This window comes from Mustela nivalis (assembly GCF_964662115.1).
Source record: "Mustela nivalis genome assembly, chromosome: 8".
Lineage (NCBI taxonomy): Eukaryota > Metazoa > Chordata > Mammalia > Carnivora > Mustelidae > Mustela > Mustela nivalis.
The window spans coordinates 65,171,010-65,196,371 of NC_139027.1; the positions used below are offsets into that span (position 1 = coordinate 65,171,010).

Below are 25,362 nucleotides of genomic sequence, written 5' to 3' on the forward strand. Positions count from 1 at the left end.
TTCAGGCACTGTAGGAGCTTTTAGAAATGCCCTTGGCAAGGGCTTCATCACAGTGGAGTCAAATCAGAATGACTGGGCCTGGGGCCTAGGCATCACTATTTAAGAGCTGCCCAGCAGATTCTAATGTGCCGTTGGAGGTGAGAATCAGGAGTCCAACAGGAAGGCTGTGGATGGAGTGACAGAGAAACTGGCCGGAGCTGGAGTCCGAGCAAGAGCTGGGTGGGCCATTGTAAGGATGTGGGGTTTTACTGTGAATGACTTGAAAAGCATGGGGAAAGTTTTAATTAGAGGGGTAACAGGACTTGTTTATTAGGTCACATAGATCAAAGAGGATTTTCTCAGAACTTCATAATTTATACACTCTAAGGAAAAATATTTGTTGTGGGTTCCAAATAACTTCCTCAAAATTAAACTTCAGGAACATAGACCATGGGATATGCAGGTTCCTATCAAGAGGAGAGCTGGGATAAAAACAAAACAAAACAAAAAACTGTTTCTGAATTAGAAGCCCCAAATCCTTTTGGTGCCTGATTAGCTCTGTTACTGTTTTAAGAAAAAAACTGATCACGTATTTTTTTTTAGCCACATATAACCTGACTTAAAACAAAACAAAACAAAACAAAAACTTAAAAATTCTACAACTGCACCCTGGGGTAATTAGCATCAAAATAAGGGAAGGCTTTGGCATCTGTGTCAGTGAGACATTCGGTATATTGTTGTTAGTTGGGGTTGGTGTATGACCTTCCAAATGAAAAGAGTACAACATGGTTCTCAGCCTTTTCGTGGGGAGGCTCTGTCTTGTTCATTATCAAAGACCTTGTTAGGGCTCCTGGGAGGGAAGTCCTTCCCTATGTCGCCAGCACCTACAGTGTGGCCCTTGTTACCCTTTCACTACCTATGCCTTGAAGACTACCTACATCAAAAAGTAGCCGACCCCTTTCCCAGAGGGAGAGAGCAAGCAGGCTGAGCTTATTGCTGGTCTGCTGTTCCACACCTTAGATATCTGCTCAATTTGGGATCCTGAGCTATTGCACTAAACCTGAACTCTATTCCTGCTCAGTGTAGTTGACCATGATATCTTCATCCTCCAGCCTGCGTATTCTTGTCTGAGCACAGATTCTAACTCACTGAGGCTCGAAGCATTGCTTAAGTCAGACCTCAGCTCCATGCCCAGATCTGGCTTTGCCCGTAGGAGCCACAGGGACCCTGTGCCTCCTACAGCCTTAGTTATTTGGGATACCATGCAAAGGACATCCCAAGACTCCTTCTTTAGATCTTGCCTGATTCTTCCCTGACCATATGTCCCAGTATGTACTGCCCACCAACCTGTGTTGCCCCAAACTTGTACTGAGTGTTCTTTAAGCATCTCTGGCTTCCTCACCAGGTACAGACTGCCAGCCCCAAGCTATCCCAACACCACCTGGCTATGGTGTCTACCAGAATGACAGCAGTCTGGAGGTCTTGTGATTTCCCCACCGATTTCCTGGCTTTCCATACTGCCAGGACTGTCCCCAGACGAGCAAAGCTCTCCTCCTGAGCTCATTGCCCTGAACAACTCTTGACTGAGCTTTCTTAGTGCTAGAAATCAACATTTCAGTCCCTGCTCAAAAAGCGAGGCAGTATCATTAGACTGTTAGCGATGTTGGCTCAGGAGGCTGACCGAACGTTTCAGTTGCTGCAGGAACTGTGAGGAAGCCCAACTTGACAGGAGGTTTTATTTATTCCATTACTGAGAACAAGTTAGCTAGATTAACCACCCTTCTACCTTCAAAGGGTTTTATTGTCCTCTGCATCTGAATGTATGTAGCAAGGAATGTGGGCAGACTCAAATCAGCTAGTAAAAGTTCCATCAGCCACCAAGAAGGCCCCTGAAGTCACAGACAAAGTCAGAGCAGCCAGAGGCATCCTAGCAGCACCCCCATACAACCTACAAAGTGGCCCTAGTCTCACAGTGTCTGTCCTCTATGTATATCCAGATTAGAACTTTCTGTGTCCCTCCCCAGGCTGGACTCCTGGAGGATAAACAGTTAATTGAATGCCCAGAAAGGCCATCTTTGTCTTCCTTTGCCAAATACTACTCTTAAGTAAATGATTAATTAATTTAAAAAATCAAAGCTGAAACAACAACAAAACAAAACAAAATGAAAAAGGCGAGGTCTCAGGAAGTCTACAGCTGCCCATCCTATCCAAGCCAGAGCTGTCTTCCATTAAGGTGGAGCAAGGTTAAAGAAATCTTTCCTGGTTACAGACTCAATCCGATATCATCTGGAGCCCCTCAAGATCAGTCGTCTTGCCAGGTTACTGTCTAGTCTATTCTTCCAAGTTATCTTTGAAGTCCAAACTTCTCCTTACACACACACTTTCTTTTGGGGGGTTATGGCATTATTTAATACACAGTCTCAAAAGCTGTCACACACACGTGCATCCCATACTCCACTAGAAGTGAACATGATGGTCTGGAAGGGGTAAGAATGGAGAAGGTTCCAAGCTCAGTCAACATACTTGACTAAGAAACCCTGGTTTCAAGTAATCCCCATAATATACAGCTACTTTTCATGTTTCATTCAACAAGTAGTTAAAACCAGTTGAGGTACCAGGTTTTGTATGGGAATGCAGTGGTAAACAAACCATCTCTATCCTGGTAGAATAGTTGGTTTTAAGCCAAACATGTAAATATCACCGTTGAAAATATAGACAATTAAATGCTATGAGCAAAAGATGGGGAGATCTCATCTAGACAGAAGGTGAGGTCATGATTTAAAGAATGGGTAGACGTTGTGGGAACAGCACGGTGAATCTTGGGAGAAGGGAAGGGTTTGACCAACTCTGGAAACAGATAACTTCTCCCATGTGTATGTCTGACATTCTTTTCAGTTGGTATTGACATACCAGGAGGATCTCTCCAGCAAAACCCTTGGGAGACACTAGAAAAAATGACCCTCTACTTTTTAGTTCTGTCATAGACTCTCTTTTACAGAGATGCCCTTAGCCTATACAATGCCCCAAAGATTACTGAGTTGTCTTTCCTTACTATCATTTTTCCCTGTCTACAGGCAAACTAACTCTATTTCCAAGCTCAAATAATCCAGAGAACTATAGAGTTTTTATTCTATGATTTTTCTGGGGTGAAAGGAAATGAAAACAGGAAATATGTCATCTAAAGAGCAACATTCCTGAACTCTAATAATTATTAGGACTTCAACTTCTGTAGGTGCTTCACTCTGGCCCTTTTCCCTTTTAAATCATCACACTCACTTTATCACAGTCCTGGTTAAGGTCATTTGGTTCCAATAGCCCATAAAGCCTTGGGCCAGGCTAGAACAGTTGTTCTCAAATTATAGTCTCTGAGCTATATCACCAGGGAACTTGTTAAAAATGCTAATTCTTGGGCCCCATCCCAAATCTATTAAATTAGAAACTCTGTGTATCCCAGCAGTCTTTTAACAAGTCTTTAGACAATTCTGCTGCATGCTCAAGTTTGATAACCACTGGCCTATTTTGGAACTTTTACCCACCTTCATGAATCCCTCTTTTCCCACCTAATTCCTTGTAGCAGTTTGCAATTAAAGATGATATTCCCATAGTCAACTATCCCAGCCACCATGTCCCAGTCCCAAGGGTTTACAAAGCTTGTTGCAATTCTATACTAGGTACTCCAAGTAGCCCATAGAAGGCTAGAATCATGATCTGTGGACAAACAGACTTCTGTTACTCTGAATAAATGACATTACATAAAGATCATACTGTGTATGTGCAACAATCAAATCTTGAGGGACCAAGTCCTGTTCTTCACTTATTTTTATCTCCTTATCACATTCCTTCTAGCTCACAAATGACACAGTACCAACTAATTTCTCAGTTTCTGCAGGAGGTGTTAACTTCCTTCCCTAATCTGTCAAATCTACCTGCAAAAACCAAACCTATACCCAAGAGGGAGCATGAGATCTACAAGGAAATATCATGATGGGCTGACTTTTCAGGTCCTTCTGGGGTTTCTTCTCCAACAGAGGTCTTCAGGTTCCCCAGGACTATTCTGTTTACAAGTCCTTTAGTTTTACTTAAATACTCTCTATGAAAAGCATATAAACCTTAAGGAAATACCTGTTAAACAATAGAGATGATATATTTGATCATAGGTAAGAACTCTAGAAAGAGAATAAATAATGAGCTGAATTATTTTAAAGTATTCCAAAATTTCGTCATTGGTAGAATTAAAATATGGTGAAACCTTAACTCTCAGGTCTACTTTGTATTCAGATAAATGAAGACAGACAGACAAAAATCAATGGACTTTCTAGTCTCCATTCCATGGTCTCTTCTTTTCCACTTTTTCGTTTCTTCTTTTCTACTTTCAAATCCCTTATCCAGTCATTTCCAACCCTTCTTGTCCAAGATAGCCCTGTAAACCAAAAATTCCATTAGGTAGAAGGGTAGATTTTCTAAGTAATACTAGAGCCCTTCATTCATTCTATATTTGGTGGAATTTTAGAGACTAATAGAATTTTCTGGTGAGATCATCAAAAACTGACCTGCAAAATGATCAATATGGTAGGAAGCCAGTGACATTCTTTGAGTTGTACATCTGACCACTATGTTCTTCTTGGTGTCCTATGCCTCTTATATCTACTAATTCTAATTCTAACCTTATCATTTCAGTGAGCTAGAATTCTAGAAAAACTTAAAAACATGATAAACTTATCTTGAGCATGTGCATACGATTTATCCTAATCAGTGAATCTCAAATTAAATGCTCACCGGGTTGTTTCATTGAAATCTACCTTAAGATTTTAACATTTTAAAAATTATCATTAAAAAATAGGGGAAATGGCTTAAGGAAAGCTATTTTTTAAATATCCTCTCTAAAACATACTTACCCACACTTGTTTGCTATGAAATATATGATTATACTACAGTAGTCTTATACACATCATGTTCACAATGTCTCTCAAAATATGGTGAAACCTTAATGTTCAGGTCTACATGGTATTCAGATAAATACAGACAGACACACAGTTAAATTTCCAGTCTCATTAGTGGGAAATAACTCATTAGTGTGATGTTGGATCGATTTTACCACATGACAGGATTACTTAGTTGCAAATTTTATATGTAGGAACAAAGTTGTTGCATTTGGAGATAAATACCTTATATAATTATTACAGAGTTTTTGATGTCGCAGATACTGCATCAGGAACTGATTGGATAAGAATGGGTCACCATCAGTTCCTAATGCATTGCCTTCAGCATCTAAACAAGCCTCAGTGAACACTTCATGTTAGATGTGCTAGGATGTGTTTATGGTTATACAGTAAAAGAAGCGCTCTTAATTTAACCATGAAGAGAATGTTTCTAGAAGATATGGTCCCCAAATGCTAAAACACCTATCATTAGCCTACACTTTTACAAATTTACCACTGAAACCAAAGAAGTCAATCTAGTCCTATGTTTGTGCCTATAACACACTGGTACTTTCCTTGCTAAATATAATACTAAACAAAGCAAACTAAAGTTGCTGATCATTTTTAGAACTTGGGAAAAATTAATAGACAATTTTTGGATTTTCCTTATCTTCATTTTTTTGTTTCTTTTTTAACTTAAGGGCTTACAGGGGTTAAATAGGTATTGCTATATGAATAGGGATTATTTCCCACCATTACTGCTAAAATAAATATTATAAGAAAAAAAGACTACAAAGTAATTACTATAAAAGACAACCTATTAGTTAAATTCTACTTTCAGCTAACCCAAAGTCATTTGTACTTCCAGCATTTTCTAGTTGAAGGGTCCAGGCATTTTGACAAGCTAGATCATTTTACTTCGCTTACTAATTGACTTATCAAACATTTGCTGAACACCTATTGTATGGAAGCTACTATCCTAGGCATTTGTGATATAGGAGTGATAGGACTGAGCAAAATCACTATCCTAATGTCACTTACATACTAGTGAAGTGAGTAGTCTAACAATTGATTTATGATATTCTGTGTGAAATCAAAAGTTTCCAGAAGAATAACAGTCTTAAAATACACAGGCTTTAACATGGATCGAACAATATTGTATACAAGCAACAATACAACTTCTGTGGATACATTCCTGTTAAATAAATTTCATAAGCAATCTAATGTTATTTACCATTTACTATAGGTTATATTATATATAAATATGTAATATAAATGTGTGTCAAATCTACCTGCAAAAACCAAACCTATACCCAAGAGGGAGCATGAGATCTACAAGGAAATATCATGATGGGCTGACTTTTCAGGTCCTTCTGGGGTTTCTTCTCCAACAGAGGTCTTCAGGTTCCCCAGGACTATTCTGTTTACAAGTCCTTTAGTTTTACTTAAATACTCTCTATGAAAAGCATATAAACCTTAAGGAAATACCTGTTAAACAATAGAGATGATATATTTGATCATAGGTAAGAACTCTAGAAAGAGAATAAATAATAAGCTGAATTATTTTAAAGTATTCCAAAATTTCGTCATTGGTAGAATTAAAATATGGTGAAACCTTAACTCTCAGGTCTACTTTGTATTCAGATAAATGAAGACAGACAGACAAAAATCAATGGACTTTCTAGTCTCCATTCCATGGTCTCTTCTTTTCCACTTTTTCGTTTCTTCTTTTCTACTTTCATAATAAATGACATTACATAAAGATCATACTTTTCTACTATAATATTTATATTATATATAAATATGTAATATAAATGTGTGTGTGTGTGTGTGTGTGTGTGTGTGTGTGTGTGTATAATATACTTCATACACTCAGCTGAATATGTTCCCCAAAGGGAGAAAAAGTTACTATGCAGGATCTCTGAATCATTCCTATAGGTAATGTGAGGCATAAATTTAATATTTATTAAATTTAAAAACAATCCAAATATGGCCATACAACCCAGTACCAGTGGAGTGGTACAATAAAAGGAACATAGACTAATGACCATAAGGAATTATAAAATAATCCCTAATTCTAGTCATATCTGACAAAGAACTTTAAAGGAAGAGAAATTCATAAGCTTCAGCAGTACTTCTAGGAATCGCCTCTCTTATTCTTAATGCTCCCACAAATTGCTCTGGAGCCTCTGAATCTCAATTCTCCAACAGTTGCCAATTGCAAGACCCCAGCCCTCCTGGCTTTTTGTATCTTCTTTCCCCTCCTTTCCTCCATCTCCTGGGTTCTCCCTCTGCCTCCCCTTTTCACCCTGCCATCTCCCACTTCCCTCTCACTCTCAAGACCCTACAGAGTCAGATCCCTGGATTCTCTTCCAGTTCCTTCCATTCCTCCTTGCTTGTCATACCCAGCTACTCCATTCCCTACTACTCACATAGTTAGCTCTCTCACTTCAAGTCTCTTCAAGAACACCTTCCCCAGCTACTGTATTTAAAAGAGCACCCTAGGGGCCTCTGGCTGGCTAAGCTGGAAGAACACGTGACTTTTGATCTCGGGGTTGTGAGTTTGAGCCCCACATTTAGTGTACAGATTACTTAAATAAATAAATAAATTTAAAAACAATAAGATAGCACCTCTCATTTCCAGCAGGCTCTATCCTCATACCCAGTTTGATTTTTCTTCATAGTATCTATCACTACTTGATATCTGGTGTACTTTGTTTGTTTGTTTGTTTGTTTGGATTTTTTTAATTCTCTGTTTTCCTTATCAGAATGTAGATAGCTTGAGGACTGGGCCTGTGTAGTATTCAGTGTGGTATCTCTAGAATCTAGATTTCCCAGCATATAGTGGACTTAGTAATTGTTTGAATAAATGAGGTTTTTGTACAGGAAATCATCATTTTAATTCTTCTTTACAGAATAATAATGTATACTTAAATATGAAATTTTAGAAAGACTCTTGATTAGGTCTTCAGGCTTTTCTCTATCCCCAGTCTCTCCTTGCGTAGGGGAGGCTGGGAGGTTTTAGAATTAAGTCTTATATCTTTAAATACTATCCATATGCTAATGAATCACATATTCATATCTCTAGTCCTAATAGTTCCCTGAGCTCCAGACCAATATATACAACTCTTGGACTGATTGGATAGAATGGGATCCTTGGAGTTGGAATAGGGACAGATGAGAAGTCCCTGATGAACCTGGGGATATTGAACTTCTAAATTCTGAGACATTTGCTAGTGAAAGTGGTCTCTCCACCTCCTCCCTCATCCTTCTGACTAGAGGGGATTAACCCTGCACTGCTTGAGAAAACTGCAATGATCTCTACTGTGGTAGTATCCATGCAAGACAATGCTGAGTCTCCTCAGGAGCTCCCCACACCCACCCTCTTTGATTCTAGAGCTGTAAGAAGACACAGTCCCAGCACTCAGCAGTCCCTTAAAGGTGAGGTACAATGTGTTCCATCAGGATGTATCTATACTCCAGAAGAACTACTTGAGTTCTCTAACTTCTATGGACAAATCCAGAGAATAGTTATGAGAATGGATTATAAGAGTGTAGAATAATGTTTTAAGGAACATAAAGTTGAATCAGGCCAACTTTATTGATATGAATTCACTAAATAGAGATTTCAATTTAATGTTACAGAATGGATAGTTAGAAAGGGCCCTAACAGTTTGGTTGGTTGGCTAAAACATGCACCAAAAAGTGGTCTACAATGGCTGAGTTAGAAATGACAGACTTATCTTGGTTTAATGTAAAGGAAGGGTTAAAAGACTTAGGGAGATTGGAATGTTAGAGTGGATTTGTCATTTAAGACCTACTCACCTACCCTGGGAGGGTACAGAAGACCTATAAATTCATGAGGGAACCCTAGATCCTTGAAGAGCTCTTCTCAATATATCAGATCTTATAGTGGGAACTGCTGTCACTGCACTGGGAGGACCTAAATATGAGGAGAATAATTGGATCCTGGGTGATGGCAGCTGCCAAAGGCAAGGTAGGCATAGTTCCCATAAGGGACAGCAGATTCAGAGGGGCAATCAGAATAGTCTAACTCATGTAGAGCATGGTATTGGCTAATCAATCATGGTGTCTCTATAAATAAAATACTTAGGAAGCCTACTAAATTCTTATCTGTATAAGCAGAAAAGTTCTAGGTCAAGGGAACAAAAGTCTAATCTGAACCATAAAAAAAGACTACTCTCAATCAATTCCCACATTTGAGCCAGTTTACAGACCCAGAACTGCTTAAGTGAAGGGAAGCTGGATCCGCTTGCGGAAGGACCCTAGTCCATTGTCAAAATTTAATACTTTTTATCTTTCTCCCAACCATTCCCAAAGAGGCCTACAGCCTTTTAGCAGGGTAACTATGCACTGGGGAAAGGAAATAATCAGACCTTTGAAGACTACAGATATTGGCTCTATACTAACACTAATTCCAAAAGAACCAAAATGTTACTGTGGTCCACAAATCAGAGTTGGGGTTTATAGAAGTCAGGTGTTCCAAGGAGTTTTTGCTCAGGTCTGTCTCACAGTGGGCCCGGATTGTACTTGGACCCACCCTGTGGTTAGTTCTCATTTTTCAGAATACAGAATTAGAGTAGATATACTCAGAAACAGGCAGAATTCTCACACTGGTTCCCTGATCATAACTGGCTACCATGGTAGGAAAAGTTAGTAGTAGCCATTAGAAATATATCTACCAAGGGGTTCCTGGGTGGCTCAGTTGGTTAGGCATCTGACTCTTGATTTCAGCCCAAGTCATGATCTCAGCATTGTGAGATGAGCCCTGCATCTGGCTCTATGCTTAAAATTCTCTCTCTTCCTCTCCTTCCACCACCCCCTTTAGAAAAAAAAAGAAAGAACCATATCTATCTAGGAAAAATAGTGAACCAAAAGCAACAGCTCACACCTTGAGGAATTAAAGTGATTAGTGCCTTCATGAAGGATCTAATAGAAGCCAAGGGTGGTGATTCCTACCACATCCCCATTCATCCTGCCAATGTGGCCTTTGCAAAAGATAAAAGGATCTAGAAGAATGATTGGATTGTTGTAAGCTTAATCAAGTTGTACCAGATGTGGTTTCATTGCTTGAGAAAATTAGCATATCCCTCAGTACCTAGTATGCAGATACTGATATGGCAAATGCTTTTTTCTCCATACCTGTCAATGAGAACCACCAGAAACACTTTTCTTTCAGTTTACTTCACTGTCCTACCTCAGAGGTATATCAACTGTCCAGTCCTATGACATATTTAGTTCACAGAAATTTAGATCCCCTTTACCTCCACAAGATATCAGACTGGTTCATTACATTGAAGATATTATGTTGATACCTACTAAATGAATGATTACCTAGTAAATGAAAAGTAGCAAGTGCTCTAGCCTATTTGGTAAGATATTAGCTAGTCAGAAGGTAGAAAATAAATCTGAAGAAAATTCAAGGGCCTTTTACCTCAGTGAAATTTCTAGGTATTCTCTGATATAGAGTACAACAAAAAAGTTCTTCTAAGGTGAAGGACTTGTATCTGGGCCCTCTTACAACCAATGCAGAGACACAATTCCTAGTGGGCCTCTTTGTATTTTGGAGTCAACACATCCTCTTTTGGATGTGGTACCCAAGCCCACATACCAAGTAATCGAATAAGCTGCTCATTTTGAGTAGGGACCAGAACAAGAGAAGGCTCTGTAATAGGACAAGCCCATTGTGCAAGCTCTTCTCCCACTTGGGCCATATGGTTCACAGATCCAATGGTGCCTGAAGTGTCAGTGGCAGATAAGTATGTTGTTTGGAGCCTTTGGCATATCCCTATAAGTGAGTCACAGTGCAGGCCTTTGGGACTTTGGTTCAAAGCCCTACCAAGCTCCCCAAATAACTATTCTCCTTCGAGTAATAGATCTTGGCCTGCGATTGGACCTTGGTAGAAACTGACGCTCTACCATGGATGACTAAGTTACCACGTGACCTGAGATAACTCATGAAAACTGAGTGTTAATCTGATCCAGCAAGCCATAAAGTTGGACATGCTCAATAGCACTCTGTTATCAAACATAAAAGATATATATATATGTGATCTGGCCTAAGCAGGCCCTAAAGACACAAGCAAATTATATGAAGTGGCCCAAATGCCCATGGTCCCCCTTCCTGCTACAGACTTTTCTCTCCTGCATAGCCTCATGGAGAGTTCCTATAACCAGTTAACAGGGGACAAAAAGACTCAGGTCCGGTTTGCAGATTATTATGTATGATATGCACGCATCACCCAAAAGTGGACCATTGTAACACTGCAGTCTGGGACATTTCGAAGGATAGCAAGGAAGGGAAATCTTCCCAGTGGTCAGAACCTGACTGTTCACTTTGCTTGGAAGAAGAAAAGGCCAGAAATATAAATATATTGGTTCATCATCTGTGGCCAATGATTTGGCTGGATGGTCAAGGATTTGGAAGGAATATTAGAAAATTGGTAGCCGAGAAATTTGGGGAAGAGGTATGAGAATAGACCTATCTGAATGGGCAAAAAACCATGAAACATTTGTGTCGCATATGAATATTCACCAAAGGGTGACCTCAGCAGAGGATTTTAATAATCAAGTGGATAAGATACCCATTCTGTAGATACCAGTCAACCTCTTTCTCCAGCCACTCTCATTATCACCCAACGGGCTCATGAACAAAGTAGCCATGGTGTAAAGGATGGAGGGTTTGCATGGGCTCGGCAATATGGATTTCTCTTTTTTTTTTTTTTTTTAAGATTTTATTTATTTATTTGAGAGAGAGAGAGAGAGGGAGAAGCAGGCTCCCCACTGAGCAGAGAGCCCGATGTGGGGCCTAGGTTCCAGGACCCTAGGATCATGACCTGAGCTGAAGGCAGAGGCTTTAACCCACTGAGCCACCCAGGCACCCCATGCGATATGGATTTCTATTGATCATGGCCAGCCTCGCTACTGCTGATTACCCAATCTGCCAGCAGTATAGTGCCACTGAGTTCTAAGTATGTCACTATTCCTTAGAGTGATCAACCAGCATCTGGTGACAGATTGATTATATTGGATTATTACCATTGTGAAAGGAGCAGCTTTCTCTTCCTGCTGGAATAGACATTTACTCTGGATATAGATTTGCCGTCCCCGCATGCATAGCGTCTGCCAAAACTACCATCTATGGGGGCTTAGAATGCTTTATTCACCATCATGTTACCCCACACAGTATTTTTTCTGAGCAAGGGACTCATTTCACAGAAAAAGAAGTATAGCAATGGACCCATGCTCATGGAATTAAGTGGTTTACTATGTTCCACACAATCCCAAAGCGGTTTTCCTGACAGAATGGTGCAATGACCTTTTGAAGATTCAGTTACCTCAGCTGGTAATACCATGTAGGACTGGAGCAAGGCTCTCCAGAAGGCTGTATGCACTCTAAAGCAGCATCCATATATGGTCTTGTTTCTCCCATAGCCAGGATTCTCCAGTCCAGGAATCAAGGGGTGGAAATGGGAGTGGTAGCACTCACTATCACCCCTAGCAACCCACTAGCAGATGTTTTGTTTCCTGTTCCCATGACCTTATGCTCTGCTGGCCTAGAGGTCTTTGTTCCAAAGGGAGGAATGCTTCCATCAAGAGACACAACAATGATTTCCATTGAATTGGAAGTGAAGACTGTTGCCCGGCCACTTGAACTTCTCTTGCCTCTGTATCAAGAGGAGAGGAAGAGAATTACGGGGCTGGCTGGGGTGATTGATCAAGGAGAAATTGGGTTGCTACTCCACAATGAAGGAAAGGAAGAATATATCTGGAATACAAGATATCCCTTCCTATGTCTTTTAGAATTACCGTACCCCAAGTTAATGGAAAACTACAACAATGATCTAGGCAAGACTATCAATGTCTCAGACCCTTTAGGTAAGAAGGTTTAGGTCATTCCACCAGGTAAAGAACCATGACCAGCTGAGGTGCTTCTTGAAGGCAGAAAAATACAGAATGGGTGGTAGAAGAAGGTAGTTATAAATATGAGCTTAACCACATAATCAGTTATAGAAATGAACATAGCAATTGTCATGAGAATTTCCTCCTTATTTTCTTATGAGTATGTTTGTGTATGTGTATTGACATATACATATATGCTTTCTATTTACAAAATACACATATATTTTTGTTTTCTCTTTTGTTCCTTTATCATGTAACATAAGAAGTATTGCTAATTTTACATCGTAACACCCAAGTTATAGGATATCAAGAAGAGTAAACTTTACTCAAAGGCCTACTTCTTCTGGGGAAGGAGTTTGTGCTTTTTGGGTTATATGCAGAATAGCTCTGTCACGTTAGATGAAATGATAACCTTGTTATTGTATTTATCTGGAGATTAAATATGGTTTAAGGAGATGCTCATGGGTGGCCACACTGACAAAGGGTGAACTGTGATAGTTTTCTGTGTCAACTTGACTGGGCTACAGAATGCCTACTTAATGGTTAAGAGAGAAGACTCTAGAGTCAGAATGCTCCACTACTTACTGAGTGTGATTTGGCAAGTGGCTTGACTTCTTGTGCCTCAGTTTTCCCATCTGCAAAATGTAAATGATAACCTCATGAAGAGGTTATGAAGATAAGAGAAGAATATGTATTTAAGCACTTAAGGCAGTGTGTGGGATAAAATAAGGACTCAAATGTTAGTCATTAGTATAATAATCATTCATTTATTACTATTGCTGTGTGTTTATGTGTTTCTCAAATACATTCTCTCCCTAGATAGCTGGAGTAATTGTTAAAAACACAGGGGGCTAAAATCTTTAAAAAAAAAAAAAAAAAAAAAAAAAGGGGGCGCCTGGGTGGCTCAGTGGGTTAAGCCGCTGCCTTCGGCTCAGGTCATGATCTCAGGGTCCTGGGATCAAGTCCCACATCGGGCTCTCTGCTCAACAGGGAGCCTGCTTCCTCCTCTCTCTCTCTCTATGCCTGCCTCTCTGCCTACTTGTGATCTCTCTGTCAAATAAATAAATAAAATCTTTAAAAAAAAAAAAACACAGGGGGCATGACTTGGACTTATTGTGGTAATAATTTTGCAATATATACAAATATTAAATCATTACATTTTACACTAATACATGTGTCAATTATACCTCAATTTTTAAAATGCGGAATATAATTCAAATATATGTAATGATGTCATTGCCCTGGGCTATCTAGAGATGAGGCTTGACTACAACTTAGAGAAGCTCCATACACATATGAACAATAGATACTCTGAAAACGAGGAAAGCACATGACTCCCTTGCCCGAAATCCTCAATTTCCCATTAAATTTGCGATATAATAAAAACTGTTTATTGCTGCCTTCTCCATTTTATGCCATACAATTTGCTCCCTATATTTAGGAGTCAAGGTTCCAGTAGGAACCTGATAGATACTCTGAAGGGTAATTGAAGGGACTTCACAAAGGCCTATAGAGGGTTAGAGAACCCAGAGACTTTGAAGGATCCAAGGACTTTTAACTAGCAATAGTGGAGAGCCCATACCATATCTAGTCCTGAAGGGACAAAAGTAGAGTGAGTGGTCACCAGAAACGGAACCCTAAGAAAAGAGCCACTAACAGGAAGGCGGGGGGGGGGGGTACCTTCAGGTAGAGAGAAAAAGCCACTATCAAATCCTAGATAGCATGGTTGGGTATGGGAGTGTAGTTAAAAATAATCTAACTTCTTTCTTCCTCCTGAATTTTGAGTTCCATCTAGTGTCTCCTGTTGGCTAAACTCACCTGGATGCCAAAAGGCAAAAGAACTCATAGAATCTGAGCGGTAAACCTACTGGCACACAGAAGAGTAGAAAGTATATATAGAAAGGTAAATGTTAAATTTCCAGTACAATTCATCACTTTTGTTCCTCAACATCATTTCCTGTCCTTTTTCTGGATGAAAAACTCAGGTACCTATCATAGTTGCCGCAAAACTTCCTGTAATCATTATATTGATGCTGAGTCTGATGTTAATTCAGTTTACACCTACCTCAAGCCTAAATTGTAAAGTTAGTCACCACCAGTACTCTTCAAAAGAGGTAGCAGAAAAAAGGAAGGAAAGGAAACAAGTTTTGTTCAAATATAGTTCTGTTAAGCTGAGCACTAAGTTTTCTTGGGGCTTTTTAAACCACTGCACCAACATGCACTTCTTTGTACTGTCCAAGGTTATTGGCCTCAATTACCAAGGGAAAATTGTGTGGCTGCTACACAATAGCGGCAAGGAAGACTATGTCTGGAACATAGGGGATTCGCTGTAACACACCACAGTACTCCCAAGCACAGAAACACTGGTCAGTAGAGATAGCAGTGATGCAATAAAGACAAGATCACCAAGGCCTTGTGTCCTGTAGGCACCAACATTTGATTCACACCACCTGATAAAAATTCCTGACCAGCCAAGGTTCTGGCAGAGGGTAAGGACTAGAACTGATGTTATGATTATCAACATAGGCCTATGACCAGTTATAGAAACCAGAACTGCAGCAACCTTCAATTTCACAGAATTATGACTTGGTTCTCTGGTGGAAGTGGATATGAAGAAGTGTATACTTTATTGGATCTTGGGATCTCTGATCCCACCCAGCCCAAGGCTTGAAGGAGAAGAAATAATTCCTTAAGCAGAATATTAAGTAAAATGGTAAGAGAGGCAACTCTCATCCCCATTCCTCAAACATGAAGAGTGCAGTGCCCAATGGATTAAACAACCTGTTCTAGAATGTTCTTTCTTCAATCTTTACACAGCCTGCTTCTTATTTCCAGACTCAGGTCAAATGTGAACTCTTCAAAGAGTTCTTCCATGACCTCCTGTTGTGTAACATAATGCATTCTTCCCACTTTTACACACACATTTGCTCTATGGTAGGTTTTATTTCCTTCTTAGCACTCTGAAATTATTTGTATCTCCTTGTTGATTCTATTTCTTCTTCACTCCAAGAAGCCTGTGACTTTATCTTATTTCTTCAATACCTAGAACAGTGCCTGGTACATAGAAGATATTCCAAAAATACTTTTGAATAACATAAGGACTGATAGCCTCTAAGAACGTAAGGCAAGAGGGAACCACATGCCAAAGTTCAAGTGTAAGCCAGAAGATTCCTGGAGAAGGAGTACTTTCACTACAAGGAGAAACTCAAAAGTATATTTCTAGAACTAATGTTCTAAGACATTATTTGTACTCTATCTTAAGTGATAATGATGGCATATGGAATCAGAAGAGAAATATTTAAGTAATGCTTGAATTTAATTATGGGGACAAAAAAATATGCATTTGGGGGAGAAAGAGCACCAGATGTGACCCATGTTGGCTCTAGTGTAGCCTCTCTTTAAAAGAAGGAAAATGCAGTTTAGAACATGTAGTGTGATAAGGACTTGCTTGCATTAGAAGAACTGTGAAGAAATTTGTGAGGTCCATGGGAAGGACTGTGTCCTACTCCTCTATATCGTGCCATCACTTAGCAAAGCTCCTGGCCATAAGAATGGAAGGTAGAAGAGTTTGAGAAACTTTGTGAAATGCTTTTGTATCCACATCACAGAAGTGAAGTCAGGCCACACCCAGCAACTAAGTGCACCCGTGGAAAATGCACCATCTGAGGTACCTCTCATTTCCTTAGGAGGAGAGTGACAAAGCACAATGCTGTAACTTCTCATTCATTTGACTAAACAGTCCCAATCTCATTCTGCTTATCGGGACCAGAGACATAGAGCAGACGTGTCTGTTCCCCATTATTAACTCACTGAACTGGACGTAGGAATAATTTGGGAATGGGGACCATGGCCCATATCACATCAATCACAGATTATAAAACAACAACACAGACACACGCAAGTACCTGAGTCTATAAATCATAGGCCCTCCGAGAACCCACATGACATCCCATGTGCTGGATGGTATTTCTGAAAGCTCTGAGAAAGCTGAAAATCATACACAGGCAATCACGTCCCTGCTGAATACACATCTGAGGAACTGTGCATGCATTGTTTACTCCATCAACTTTATGGAATAAATCACACAAAACAAATTAGTTTCAGATGGTAGGATATGAATAGCTGATGTACAGTATAAAGGAAAGTGAACTCCCACTTTTGACCCAACTACTTCCCATCTCAAGCATCTCAGAATCCAGATGAAATTCATTTTTGAAAACGTAATGGAGATCAGAAAGTTAATAATTGGTGAGGATTACAGATTTCAAAAAAATTTATGAGTCTTGTTAACTCATTATGTTGTCTCGTGATTTTTAGTTATTGTATGAGAAACCATAGGTAATACTGAACCCATCTTCTCTCCTTTCCTTCATTATGCATAATAATCAAAAATAAATCTCTTTATGGGGCATCTGGGTGGCTCAGTCAGTTAAGCATCCAACTCCTGATTTGGGCTCAGGTCATGGTCTCAGTGTTGTGAGATCGAGCCTCAAGTTGAGCTCCGTGTGGAGCCTGCTTAAGATTCTCTCTCCCTTTCCCTTGGCCCTTGCCCCTGCTCGCACTCACTCTTGCTCTCTCTCTCTCTCTCTCTAAAAACAAATAAACAAATTAATCTCTCTGTGACATTTCCTACCTGTACAGAAATTCCATAATAGATATGACTCAACACACACTTAAATACCTCACTGCATACCATACTGGGACAATTTTTTATATTCCTAGAAGAGGCATAATATCTTCCCACTCCCACCACCAGTCTTTTTTCTTTTTAACTAGCACTGTAAAATTAACTTATTTTAATGTATACTTCTATGAATTTTTCTACATATATAGAGACATGGAACCACCACTGGTGATCGGAACAATTCTATCACCCTCCAAATTCCCTGGTGCTACTAATTTATAAACTACTGGCAGTCCACTGATCTGTCCTCTGTCACTATGGTTTTATCTTTTCAAGAACGTCATATAATTTTTGTTATGTAACATGTCACTCATCAGAAATTCTTTTGATATTCATCCAAATTGTTCCTTTTCTTGATAATTTACTCCTTTTTGCTGCAGAGGAGCATTTTGTTGTATGACTGTATCACAGTTTGTTTATCCATTCGCTCACTGAAGGATACTTCAGTTACTCCCAGTTTGGGCAGTTATGAATACAACTTCTAGAAGCATCCAAGTACAAGATTTCTCTTGGGTAAATACCCAAGATTAGAATTACTGAGTCACATGGTACATATATGCTTGACTTAATAAGCAACTGCCCAACTTTTTCAATAATGGCTATACACAATGTCTTTTCTCATAAGTAAAATAATAAAAACTATTAAAGGTGACCCCCAACTAGCTTGTTCATTTATGTCTATGAATTTTACTACATATACAGGTGATTCCAACAGTATTATTCACCACGATAAAATATTGTCCTTAAAAAATCCGAAGCATCTGTCTTCTTTTCTTTTCACTTTTAAAACTTCAATCATATTTTCAATACTTTAACATGATGTTTTAATCAAAATTAGATGCTTGAAAACTGTAGCAATGTAAAGCCTGAGGAATCTACTTATAAATGAGGAAATTTTAATGAGAGAAGGAGAACTGAGGAAAGTTTTCATCACAGCTAAGTTTGAGCAATTTAACCCAATGTCATATGCATGAAGTCCAATTTTCAATTCACAAAGAAGACTCCCCCTCCCTTCCTCCAAAAACTTCCACCCTAGGCTAATTACAAAAGAAGAAAACGGAATATGAGCTCCAGCCAGAAAAGATTCACAGCTGCCACTCTTTAGTTGCTACTTTAATGGAAAACACATGTGCAAGATACCACCCAGGAGACAACTGCGCTCTGACAAAAGGACCGTCACCAGAAAATGAGCCACATGAGAGGACTTATTCTCTTGGATAAGTTGAACCCAGAAAGAAGGTTGATAGTCTTGTTATTCTTATATAAATATGTGCTGGTCCAAAGATAAAATGCTGGGATAGAATTTAATCTGTGGCAACAAAGTTGAAAGGCAATGATATGATTTAGTCTTTCACACTTCTCACCTCACCCACATACCCTGCAATCGGTTTATCATCAGATTTGAGGAGTTTTTGGTGAAGTTAACATGAAGAGAAATCCTGCAAAGGAATTCGAAGCAAGGGCATAATGATGAATGCAATTAATAAATAATACCATTTATACTCATTGGTTCCTCTTATTACAGGTAGACAGCACTGTTGCAAGTGCTGTACACATAGTAATACAGATATATATCTATATTACTGTGTGTAAATTAGAAAGATAGATACATATCTAATTAGGGAGATAGATATGGATCTATCTCCCTAATTTTTCAGGGTAGGGATTATGTCCACTGCATTAGGTTAGGTTGCCATAACAAAATACATTAAATGGCTTAAATAACAAGAATCTCTCACAGTTCTGAAAAAGAATGAGGTCAAGGTGCCAGCCATTAGATTCTTGATGAGGGCTCTCTTTCTGGTTTTCAGATGGCCACCTTCTTGCTATGTCCTCACAGGTGGAGAAAGAGAGAGAGAGAGGAAGCAAGCTCTCTGGTCTCATAAGACTAATCCCATCATGAGGTCCCCACCCTCATGACTTCTCCTAATTATCTTCTAAGCCCTATCTCTAAATATTATCACATTGGGGCTATGGCTTCAACATATGGATTTGGGGGGAATACAATTGAGACCATACCATCCACTTTACAAATAAATGACATTTTGAGAAGTTATGGAGTTTACAATGGATCATTCAGTGAGCAATCAGTCAACCCTTGAACTTGAATCCATGGCTGTCCAACTCCAGGGAATAATATCTACTATTTATTCACTGCCCAGTAAGTGCTGGCTTACTCTACACAATCTCTCTGATTTTCATAGAAAATCTTGAAAGTCATTACTCTTCCCATTTAGAGATATGGAAACTCTGGCCCAACTGAAACCTTCTGAACCTTATTTATTACACAAAACACATCCTAGCAGTTCTTAAAGTATAGTTCTCAGACCAGCATCATTGTCATATTTATGTGGAAACAAAATAGAAACGCAAATTCTTAAACCAAACAGAAAACCTACTCAATCAGAAATCCTGGGAGTGGTGTCCACAATGTGTGTTTTAACATCCCTTCTAGGTGATTCTGGGCCATACTGAAGTTGAAAACCATTTATTCCATAAATTTATTAGAAGAGTTAATACATTCAAAACTCAATTATAGGTGGTATATCTGAGATTCAAAGACAAGTCCCTTTGGTGCTAAAGCCTGTGGCCTTTTGCTAAACTATACTGCACCATCCCAACATTACCAAAGGAAGACCCTGAAGATAGAACATATTTTAAGTAAAGTGTGGCTATAGAGCATAATTCTGAATTCTGCTTTGCCACCATAATGCTAATCAGTTCTCCTACCTACAATAATGTGATATGGGGAAATGTCTAAAATATAGCCCCTGGGAATTGATAATGATGCATTCCACTGATCAAAAAACACCTTATGGTATGAACTAGGAAACAAAGCTTTGTGAAATTTTAATTTGAGCCTGTCAATTTTTTATCCCATCTAGTGAAAATGCAAAATAACCTAGTATAGAGAAAAAGTGTAGAACAAAGTTACTTGTTCAACAAAGCAAATTTCACCCCTTTGATTTATTTTTAAAAGTCATGTTTAATTCATCTAATCAACCACTGCTTTATCCCCATCGAATTACTATATAGTTACACCATTTTTCCCTGTAAGGAACAAGACCATTTTGAAAGTCTGGGTAATTTACAGTAAGATATAAAAGTCTGACTATACCAGACATGGCTAATTTTCAGAGAGTGGTGAATAAAGGTACTTGTTCTCACACCAAGGGCCTTTTAAAATCATTTGCAAAGTCAGAGCATTTTGAAACAAGTTATTTCTAATACAAATATGATCACCTACACCTATGATCAATATCAGCTCTAACAGATATTATTATATTAAAAATATTAATGAGCATTGCTAGTCACTGCTGTGTTTTACAGGTAGTAAAGCTCATTTGATCATCACAAACATGTAAAGCTAGTTCTCAACTTATTCCCATTTCACAGGTGAGGGAATTGGGAGGGAGAGAGGTTTAGTAACTTGCCAGATTAAGCCCATTAAAGAGCTTTTGAGGGACATTCATTCAGACATGGATGCTTCACTCAGGATGGAGGGGCTCCGTGTTGCTCTGCATCTGGATTAGCTCCAAAGGCCCATCTGTGAAGCCGCCTGACCCCTGGGGTGGGAAAGTGTGGCCTTCGTAGCCCTGGCACTCCATCTGGACAGAGTGAAGAAGAGCTGCCGTGTGACGGTGCAGGAGATCTGACAGTTCCTTCACTCTAGTGAGAGATTAAAGTGATCAAGGGACAGAATGGGAACCACAGTTCTATTGGCCTGCTTGTTTTCCATTTGATTCTTGAAAACAGACCTATTAATCATTTAGTTTGTGGTTTTTGTAATTTTACTGACTTCTAACTCATTTGAGTCAATGAGGCAAGGATTAGCATGGTCTGTGGATGTTCAAACCTCTCGTATGGAAGAGAAATTGAAATCCTTTAAAAACACATTACCAGCCAGCAGAAAGATGTTCGTGTTTTCCTGCTTCAGAGTTATAGATGGATGTGACTTAAGTCCTAATTGGGAAAGACTTCATGTGTTTTATAATAGCAGATATCCTTTTAAGTAAACTTCCCATACTTTTTTATTCCATCTACCAAAAACAAAAGCAGTTTTCAGCAGAGCGTGTGGAGGGCTTTCCGAAGATACTGTTGTGATTTTTTTTATTCTGTCCTGATTTGGGAAGTTCATGGAGCCCAAGTTCATTGTGTGCAGCTGACAGGAAGTTTGCTTGATGGCTTTTGCCTTTCACATCCCTGCTCTCTTTATCTAAACAGACAGATTTTCCACTTTCTTTTCTTCCTCCCTACTTCCTTCCCTTCACAACACTTCCACTCTGCCCTCCACTCTGATTTTATTCACTGACACCAGAAGGATCCCTGCTGGAAAGGGAGGTAAAAGTTCTTTAACATCCAGGGGCTTTTGGTGCAGTAATTAATTAATCATTTGTCACCACAGGTCGAGTTCAGACTCTTCAAAACTCCGTGGGTTGAGATCTTCCTATTTTGAGTCCCTCTTTCTTTCTTTGTACACCTTTGAGCTCATTGAATATACTGGCAGCTCCATAGAGAGGGAAGACCTAGTCCTTGCCCTTAAGGAGTTCATGCTTGCCTGGGGGAGAGGTGGGTGGGTTTATGGGTAACAACAGTCCCCCTAGTTCATCTGGACCCAAGCAGATTCATTTAGAAGGCAATTTCTCTTAGAACGCTTTATGAAGAATTTCAAGCCAGGCATCCGATTCACAAATCTCCTTGGGTCAAGAAGAATGGTAAGCTCTCTGATATAAAATGATGAGCTTTAGAATCAGATTCACTTAAATCCAAATCCCAGCTCTGCCTTGGACAAGCCACTGAATCTCACAGAGTTTCAGTTCTTGGTATTATAAAATGGGAATGAAATTCATCTCAAGAGTCTGCACGAAGATTAAATGAGAAAATGTCATACAAAGTACCTGGCATAACTCCGAGTACACAATAAAGGCTTGTTTCCCTTTTCATTTTTCCTCCTCTCTTCCCAGACCTCACAGGAAGAGGGGTGTGGCCTCTTTAATGAGAGGACATGAAAGAAGTACTAATAATATTAAACACTTCAATATCACCTGCTACATCCAAGGCATCATTCTAAGCACTTACACATTTTAACTCATTTGATTCTTCCCCCCAAACCCTCTGAGATATGCACTATCATCTCCATTTCATAGATAAGGAAACTCAGGCTCAGAGATGCTAAGTAACCTGCCAAGGTCACACACACTGTGATTCATGCCTGGTGTATCTAGCTCTTAACCATCATGCTGTCAGGAAGCAGATCATGAGAAAGGAGCTAAAGGCCTCTGCAATCTGAGTATACAACCTGGTAGTCCTCAGGTAATGGGCTCTGTATGGTTGGCAGTATTTTAACAGTCAGGATAGTCCACATTAGAGCCTACCCTTATGACTTCTCTCAAAAAGGTTTGGAAGATCTTGGGGTGCCTGGGTGGCTCAGTCAGTTGAACAGCCCACTCTTGATTCCAGTGCAGGTCGTGATCTCAGGATCATGGGATTAACCCCATGATGGGCTCTGTGCTCAGAGCAGAGTCTACTTGTCCCTCTCCCTCCCCCTGCTTTCTCTCTCTCTCTCTCAAATAAATAAACTCTTTTTTAAACAAAAATTGGAAAATTTGGCAATATGCAGCCCACGTCCTGGTAGCAATAAGCCACGGACTCATGACTGCTCTCTAGACTAAACATGTGTTCTCCTATTCGGCACAGTCACCAGTGTTCACACTGGTATTAGGTAGCCTCTGCTTCACTTCTGACCTGCACATGTATTTGAACTTGTGATCCAGAATGAGGCAGTGCTCTAAATAGAGCCTTGTCCATAAAGACACAGGAACTATGTTCAATATGTTTGAATGACATGAAGGAACAAATGAATGCAGGAAAGAAGTCTGAGTAAAAAACAATCAACAACTACATTAAAATCACAACCACTTATGTATGGTGGACCAGCTTTCAAGCCATATGTGCAAGATTTGTAAACCCCTGCCGTTCATCTCCACATTTCCACACCTAAACAAAAAGCAAAAAATGCAGGTTTCCTTTTAGGCCATGAGGTGAAGAACCATTTGCTTTCAATGTTAAAAACATAACTTGATAAGGTAGTTTAAATTTTTAGGTACTACTTAATTCAAGCAACAACTTCTAAACCATCTTTTTCTTCTTTTAGCTCTTAAGCTTTGGTGATTTGCATGATCTTGGAGAACTGACAGATATATAGCAAAACTCTCCTAGAAACCTGGAAAATATGGGAAGGGGAAGTCATGGAACCTTCTCTGTATAAGTCTGTGAGTGAAGAGGAATCACTTCAATTTACAAGGAAAAAAATGGAGACCAAAAAGTTATCTAAGACCACACAGCCAACTGACCCAGCATATTCTGAACACATAGTCTGTGTTCTGTCTAAGACTTCATATCACCTTCCTCAGAGCCTATCAACCTAAAAATCCTGTTTAAAGCAGTGCTCTACAAATGGCATCACCATTTGTACCAAAATGATATCACACACCCTGTATTTAACTTCCTTACAGATATATCTTTGCCCAAAAGGGAGTTCTAATATTACTCACCAATGACCCTGTCTTTGTAACATCTGAATTGGTTTTTTTCTTACCTTCTCAATTTTATTAGACCCAGTTTTATTAAACTGAGATCAGAATAAACTCAACTTTTTACCAGTTTATAATCATTTTATTTTATTATGAACCTGCAGTAATGCTTATTGTATTTACAGATCACTAAGTGAAATTTTAAAAACCATTTTCCTCCTCTAATCTCTCCTATCCTGCTTTCTTAGAAGTACACAAAGCATTTCAACCACTCCCAAATTCCCTCTTGATACCCTTAATGATTCTGAAATATTTTGTTATTCCCCAAACACCGCCCTAAAGACAAATCATTGGACTCCAGGATCTTTACACTGCCAAGTTGAGTAGAGTTCAAATGTTCTATCTAACCAGACTCTAACTTAACAAAGACACATATAGTAGATGATGTGTAAGATATTCCGAAAATACCAAGGCAACAGGAAAAAAAAAAAAAACCTCTGTCATGAAGAGTTCCTCTCAGAATGTCTTGTAGTCTGAAATAATTATCTCTATCAGGACACTGTAACCTGGTCATAGTACGTATGTGTATATCCTTACAAAAAATAACATAAGGCAACTTTGATTTTAGTAATGTGTAGCTTAAGATTTCTCACATCCAAAACAATTAGTATTTCAAAACTTATGGTAATTTCTCTAAACATCAGAGCATGCACAAGGACTTCAAGAGGGAAAAAAAAGTAAAGAAAATAATCTTACCCTGATAAAATAAAAATTTTAAATAAAATTATGAATCACTTAAAATACAATCTTGCTTTTTAACTAACCATTCCACAGTATGGCATAAATGTGAAACCAGGACACAGAAAAGACATTTTCCAGAAAGATACAGAACCTATTAGAAGTTCCTTCTATGTTAAAAAAAAAAAAAAAAAAAACAAAAAAAGGCCCATGAAAGAATAGTTTTCAGAATGACCAAAGCATAACCAAGCACCTCTTCCATTAGAAGCTTCACCAAAAGGCACATTTTTTTCCTTACCTTGAACTTTTTATTCCAGAACCAGTCCTTTCTCAAGTTTACTGGGAATTGTGGTAAGCTTTGAGCCCATCTCACTTAGTAGATCGATAGAAGCATTTAAAGTTTAAGGCAGGTCCTCTTATTATTTTCAGAGCCATATGAACATAAAAGGAAACTATATGAAAATACATTAAAATGATGGAATATATTTTTTTGCAAAGAAGAAGCTCCTTGAAGACAAGAATACTCCTATTTTCCATCACTGTTGTATTATTTCCACCTTGAATAAGGCACAGCACATAGAATATA

General features: G+C 39.0%; 1 long non-coding RNA gene across 2 annotated transcripts in view; it reads left to right on the forward strand.

The window, feature by feature from the left end:
* LOC309870965 overlaps positions 1-24,886 on the forward strand; it is a 63,898-nt gene extending 39,012 nt beyond the window's left edge. For both annotated transcript variants that reach the window (XR_014314898.1, XR_014314899.1), the window contains one exon: positions 23,660-24,886. This is a non-coding gene — a long non-coding RNA (uncharacterized lncRNA). The remainder of the gene's footprint in view (positions 1-23,659) is intronic.
* Positions 24,887-25,362: the final 476 nt, after the last annotated feature.